Source organism: Mobula birostris, chromosome 4 (assembly GCF_030028105.1).
Source record: "Mobula birostris isolate sMobBir1 chromosome 4, sMobBir1.hap1, whole genome shotgun sequence".
In the NCBI taxonomy this organism is placed as follows: Eukaryota; Metazoa; Chordata; class Chondrichthyes; order Myliobatiformes; family Myliobatidae; genus Mobula; species Mobula birostris.
Genome location: NC_092373.1, coordinates 153,065,924 through 153,072,733, shown reverse-complemented (window position 1 = coordinate 153,072,733; position 6,810 = coordinate 153,065,924). Strand labels below are relative to the sequence as shown.

The 6,810-nt window shown below is 48.6% G+C and overlaps 1 pseudogene; it reads right to left on the bottom strand.

The window, feature by feature from the left end:
- Positions 1 to 2,911: 2,911 nt before the first annotated feature.
- Positions 2,912 to 6,003, bottom strand: LOC140197079 (uncharacterized; annotated as a pseudogene).
- Positions 6,004 to 6,810: the final 807 nt, after the last annotated feature.

Sequence of the window (6,810 nt, the reverse complement as noted above, 5' to 3'; positions counted from 1 at the left end):
GCTGAGGGGCACAGGCTTTGAGCACCCTGGTACTGACACCATCCCATGCTGCAGCCTTGCTTGGGTTGAGACGTTTCAGTTGTCTTCTCACCTGTTCAGCTGTGAAGCCCACCGTGGTGGTTTCGTGTGGGGAAGGGGTATAGTCATGAGAGCAGGGTGGGGGACTGTGAGGAAGGATAGGAGGGGAGAGTGGAATATGTGTTGGTTGGGGACCGACAACAGATGACTCATGTGGGGGGATGGGCAGGGGCCACAATGTCAAATCTGTTAAAGAACAGGTTAAGTTCGTTGGCCCTGTCCACACTGCCTTCAGCTCCTCTGTTGCTAGTTTACTGGAACCCAGTGGTGGTCCTCATCCCCCTCCAGACCTCTCTCATGTTGTTCTGCTGGAGTTTCCACTCAAGCTTCCCCCTGTACCTGTCTTTAGCCTCCCGGATCCTGGCTTTCAGGTCCCTCTGTATTGCCCTCAGCTCCTCCCTATTTCCATCTCTAAACGCCCTCTTTTTAGCATTCAGCATGTCCTTAATGTCCTTTGCTACCCATGGCTTGTTATTTGAATAACAAAGGACAGTTCTTGTTGGAACATTGCTTGTTGGAAGTTGATGTAATCAGTGAAGCACTCTGTGAGCCCATCAATATCCTCTCCATATGGCTCACAGAGTGCCTGCCAGTCTGTCACCTCAAAACAACCCTGGCGCGCCTCATAAGCCTCCTCTGACCATTTTCTCACTGTCTTCGAGGTTGCAGGTTTACTCTTCACCAGAGGCACGTAGCAGGGTTTTAGATGCATCAGGTTCTGATCTGACCTTCCCAGTGGGGGGAGGGGAGAGGAGCCGTATGCATCCTTAACGTTAGCATACATCAAATCCAGAGTCCTCTCCCCTCTGGTTGTACAGCTCACATACTGCGTGAAGTTGGGCAGTGTTCTAGCCATGGTAACATGGTTGAAGTCACCCGAGATGGTAATGAGGGCACTCGGGTGCTGGGTTTGTAATCTGGCTATGATGGTGTAAATGATGTTACACACTGACGTCGGGTTGGCAGAGGGAGGGATGTACACAACAACCACAATTGCATGCGAGATTTCCCTTGGCAAATAATATGGCTGGAGTCCAATAGCAAAAGTTCAATATCCGGGCTATAAGCACGTTCCTTGATCGTAATATGCCCAGGATTGCACCATCTGTTGTTTACCAGAACCGCAAGCCCCCCTCCTTTATGCTTACCGCTCTCAGTGCAGCTCCGGTCAGCTCGAATGGTTTGGAAGCCCTCTATGGAAATGCTCTGATCGGGTATGTCCTCGTGCAGCCAAGTCTCAGTAAAGCACATGACACTGCTCTCCCGAAATATTCTCTGACTCCTGACAAGTGCCGTCAATTCGTCCATTTTATTCCCCAGCGATCTCACATTTCCCATGATGAGAGAGGGGAGACACGGCTTATAACTTCTCTTCTCCATAAACCTCTGTTGTCTCGACCCGGTCCTCTTCCCTCGCCTTTTTGAACCCCCTCTGCATCCTCTGTGTGTTTTCCTCCAGGTTTCAGCTGGGATGTCCGCTGCTCTGTTCTCTAAACCGGCGGGCATGAGGGCAATCAGCTGGTCCCTGGAATAAACAATGCAGCCATCCTGCTGCCACGCTAACGAGACGTGTCCGAGTGTAACTATTTCCAGCGCTAAAAAACAAATAAAACTCTCTCCACCAACATGTTAGAGAGGGTGCAGCTTCAACGTGTTACCGTGAGAAAAAAATACAGCAAATAACCTAAGTTAAAAAGTTTAAAAAGTAAGAAACTGAACGAAGCAACTGTAACAGGCTGCATGCATGACCGGCGCGTGCACACTCTCCAATGACAACACATCCTTTCTGAGATATGGTATTAAAAGTGTATTTAATATTTAATACAGTATTTGTAATCCAGGGAGCGGGAAGCGCAGAATCAAATATCGCTGTGATGATTGTATGTTCTAGTGTCAATTGTTTGGCAACAATAAAGTATAAAGTAAAGAATAAAAGATCCTTTAACATTACTTCAATGAAGAAAAGGAGGATTATCTCAAGGATTCTAACCAATATCTACCTCTCAATCCACACAAATAACTTTTCTGGTTGTTGCCAAATTTCAAAGTTCGAAGTAATTTTATTATCAAATTGCATATATGTCGCCATATACAACCCTGAGATATGTTTCCTTGCAGGCGTACTCAGTAAATCTAAAAACCATCATCAAATCAATGAAGGACCGCACTCAATAGGATGGACAAACAACTACAGTGCAAAAAACAACGAGCTGTGAAAATACAAAAGAGAAAAAAATAATGAAGGCATTACACAATAGCATTAAACAATTGGGGCTACACAGTAATATCTATGTAAATCTTCAGAAAGACACAATACTAAACACCACGAGAATAATCCGAAAGCTCCGAGCAATTGATGAATGAGTGTGCTTGGCTATGCCCATACTTCAGGTTTGACCAGCTTGAGCTGAGAAAAAATAAATAAAAATAATAATAATAATAACAATAATAAACAACTGTTTCAGAGTCAGAGTCCCACAAATTATATTATGACTTATCCATTATTACAGATAGGATAATCCAAAATAACCATCCGGATATAATTATATAGGATAACAAGCAAGGACAACTTACTTAATAGGTATAGCCATTCCAAACACAAATAACTTACAGAAATTAATAAGTGAAATATGCTGAATTAAAAGAGGAAATTAAAAAACTTTGAAACATGTACTTTCTTTTCAATTGCACTCATGTGCTGCGCTCAAGACAGTTGTAGAATACACCTTCTGGTGCTACTTGGACACATCTTCAGTGATGAACCCCGGATCATAGGGTGCTTCGGGACTTTAATCATCAGACACCCTTGACTGGGCGATCCAGCTGGGAATGATCAGCCCCCTGACTTGTGTCCAAGTGGCGCACTAATCCACGGATCCCCCTCCGGATCCACAGCCACCGCGAGGCCTTTTCAGCAGCTTCCAGAATGCTCTTGGTGGCTCTTCCGCACTGCAGTCCAAGGAGTATTAGAGTCTGCTGTAATGAATGGCCAGCAAAGCCCCGGCACCCAACTTCGACTGGCTCACAGCGAGCTCTCCAGCCATTGCTCCAGCATTCTGCAACAAGATCTGCGTACCTAGCCCTCTTGCGCTCGTTGGCCTCTTCAATCCGGTCTTCCCGGGGACAGTAAGTTCCAGCAGGTCCAATTGCTTTGTCGACTCCAATATTAACACCATGTCCAGGCGGAGCAGAGTGGCTGCGATGTTCTCTGGGAACTTGAGCTGCCTCCCTCGGTCGACTTGGAGCTGCCAGTCTTGTGCAGTGGCAAGAAGCCCTGCTGAGGAGCTAGGCTGAGGGTGAATCTTCTCCCCTGCTCTAATAAAGGTGATGGACTGTTTGGGAGCGTGCTGAGCTTTGCTGTCTTGAATCGCTGTGCTGATTGCGTCCGCCATAGACCTTAGGACTTAGTCATGGTGCCAGTGGTATCGCCCTTCCCCCAATGTCTTCGGGCAGCAACTTAGGATATGCTCCAAGGTGTCCCTCTTCTGACACAGTTGGCATGCTGGAGTGTTTGCCATGCCCCAACTGTGCAGGTTGGCCGGGTTTGGGAGAAGGTCAGAGACTGATTGGATGAGAAACTTGATGTGCAATGGTTCAGCTCTCCAGGGCTCTGACCAGGTGAACTTGAGAGGTTCCGCATGCTCCCATCTAGTCCAGGTGCCTTGTTTGTACACGCCGGCCATTTGCTGTATCGTTCTTCCTCCACTTCTAACGTATCTCTCGTTCTGAACCAGTTGACGCTTCTCCTTTCCATGGGTTTTGTCGTAGCGTGGTTTGGGAAAACAGCCCAGTCCTGCCCGCCCCACCACTACAGTGCCCACCGAAATGTTGTGCTGCAGCCGTGCCTCCGCTCTGTCGACAGTTTCCTGTGCCTGCCACTTCCTTCTGGTCTTTACGCGGATTGCTGCCGAAGCGACTTTAACATCCAAGGAGTCTCGGTACATCATAACCTCCCTGGCTCGAGGGAGTTTGAATTCCTCTGATAGGCCGCTGATGGGGAGCTGCAGCTTGGTGGAATGCCCATACAGGACAATGCTGCTTAAGGTCCGGGGGAGGGGGAGCCCCAACCACCCTCGGAGAAACTGACTGACGGTCTTCTCTAGAGCCTCCACTGTTGACACTGGCACCTCGTAGACTAGAAGGGGCCAGACTAGCCTTGGTAGGGCTCCGTATTCGTACATCCAGGCTTTGATTTTTCCTGGAAGCCCCGATTTGTCAATCGTGGTGAGCCAGGCTGTCAGGCTCCTGGTTTGTTGAAGTGCGGCTGTGTCCTTCAGGGAATTGTCGAAGATCGTGCCCAGGCTCTTGACTGGTCTTTCTGTCACCATTGGAATCTGGATCCTTCCCAGGGTAAAGCGGAACTGGTCGGCCACTCTTTCCTTCTTCAGGACCAGAGACCTGGACTTGGCTGGTTTAAAGCTCATCCTTGCCCATGAGATGAGCCGTTCCAGCTCTTGAGGGAGCCATTTGCACCCAGGGACGCATGTTGCCATCACCGTCAGGTCGTCCATGAATTCTCTTATTGGGGGCTGCCGAGTACCTGATCTAGACATAGGGCCTCTACATTCCACCTCCGCTGACTTGACAATCATGTTCATGTCCAATGAGAAGAGTGACACCGAGATTGTGCATCCAATGATTATGCCCTTCTCCAGCTGATGCCAGGCAGATGTTAATGACCCTGAGGAGACTCTCAACCTGAAGTCGCTGTAATAGTCCAGAATGAGGTTTCAGATAATCTCTGGAACATGGTGTCTTGTCAGTGCTGTTTCCACGAGCTTGTGTGGGATGGATCCATAGGCATTGGTTAGGTCTAGCCAGAGTGCTGCAAGGTCTCTTCTGTTCTCCCTTGCCTCCCGGATCAGCTGGGTCACCACTGCTGTGTGCTCTAGGCACCCAGGTACTCCTGGGACTCCTCCCTTCCACACTGAGGTGTCTATGTGTCCATTCTTCAAGAGGAACTCAGTTAAATGTTGGGCCACAATCTTGAAGAAGATCTTTCCTTTAACGCTGAGCAGTGAGATGATACGAAACTGCTCGATGTTGCTTGAATCCTTTTCTTTTGGTATCCAGACACCCTCTGCGTGCCTCCACTGAGCAGCAACCTTTCCCCTCCGCCAGATCACCTTTAAGGTCTTCCAGAGTTGCACAAGGAGCCTTGGGCACTGCTTGTAGACTTTGTAAGGCACTCCGCTGGGGCCAGGGGCGGAACTTCCTCTTGCTGCTTTGACTGCTTCTTTGACCTCCTTCAGGGTGGGTTCAGAGATGTTGAATTGGGTCACCGGTTCTGGACGTGTCACCAATGCCTCACACAGGCCGAGGTCCTGCTCTCTCAAGGTGTCAGTGAAAGTGATGCTGAGATGGTGGTTTATCTCCTCTACAGAAGTGGCCACTTCGCCTCTGTCCTAGTATCCTCTTGGAGAAGCCGAAGGGATTGATAGTGAAAGCACTGTGCTTTTGGGCCCTTTCCTTGCCCTTCCTTCGGTGCCACTCAGCCTGCCTGAGTGTGATGAGCCTCCTCCTTATGATACCTGTGAGGTCTGACAGGGCAGTTTTCTCCTCCTCCTTGGCCAACTTAAATTGGCACTTCAGAGATTTGAGTTCTTGTCTCAGCTGGCTGATCTTCATTTCCCGCTGGTTTGGTCTCGCTGGATTACTTGTTCCATGCTTTTCCTTGACCCCAAACCGTTCTGAGCCTATGCTCATTATGAGGGTGCACATAGTCCGGAGCTTCTGGTCAGCATTGCTCTTCAATATCGCCTCCAGAATCTTGTCTACATCCTCATCCAACTGGAGCCACTCCTTCTCGTTAGCGGCAGGCCACTTCGCCTGACGCTGTTCCGACTTTCTGCTTATTGGGGGGACTTGTGTTGCTTGGAGGTTCCGGGCACTGTGGGGTGACTCCGGGCCTGGTTCCTCCTCCATCTGACCAGCTTCTGCAATCAGACCCGCAGAACTTGTAGTACTAGCTACTGCTCCTGTGCGTTGCTTCACTTGTTCCCTCCTCAAGCAGGCCATCTTTGTCTGGTGGATCTTCAGACCTCTCGGGTTTTTGCACACCTTGCTGCGGATACAGACTACACTCATAGTCAATTGTCCATTTTCTTGAGTCATTGCCAATAGGTCTGTCCGATTGGGATCCTCATCTTCCCCCTCTCGGGCATCCCTGGGGGTATGTTTCAGTAGGGTTCTTTGTAGCTTGTTTGGGTGCCCCCTCGCAGGAGCTGCAGTTCGGGGTGCTAGCCCCTGCTGCCCTGTTTGCCTTCTTTCTGCGTTGTCCATTGAAATGATAACACTAAGCAATTTAAAGTTGCTGACCCTCTCCACATTTGGTCCCCATGTTTTTCCTCCTGAAGTCAATAATCAGTTCAAAGTTCAAAGGTTTGAAATTAATTTATTACCTACGTTACATATATGTCTGCATATACAACCCTGAGATTCAGTTTCTTGTGGGCATATGCAATAAATTCATAATAAATCCATGGGTGGTGGGAGTCCGTGACAATAGATGCTGCTTTTCTGAGACAGTGCTCCATGTCTATGTGCTCAATTATGGGACTACTTTAGTTGTGATGGACTGGGCCGTATCTGCTATTTTTTGTAGGATTTTCCGTTCAAGGGCAATGGTGTTTCCATACGAGGCTGTGATGCAGCTAGTCTGTGTACTCTCCACCACTCATCTATAGAAGTTGGTCAAAATTTTAGTTGTCATGCTTAAACTTCGGAAATGTG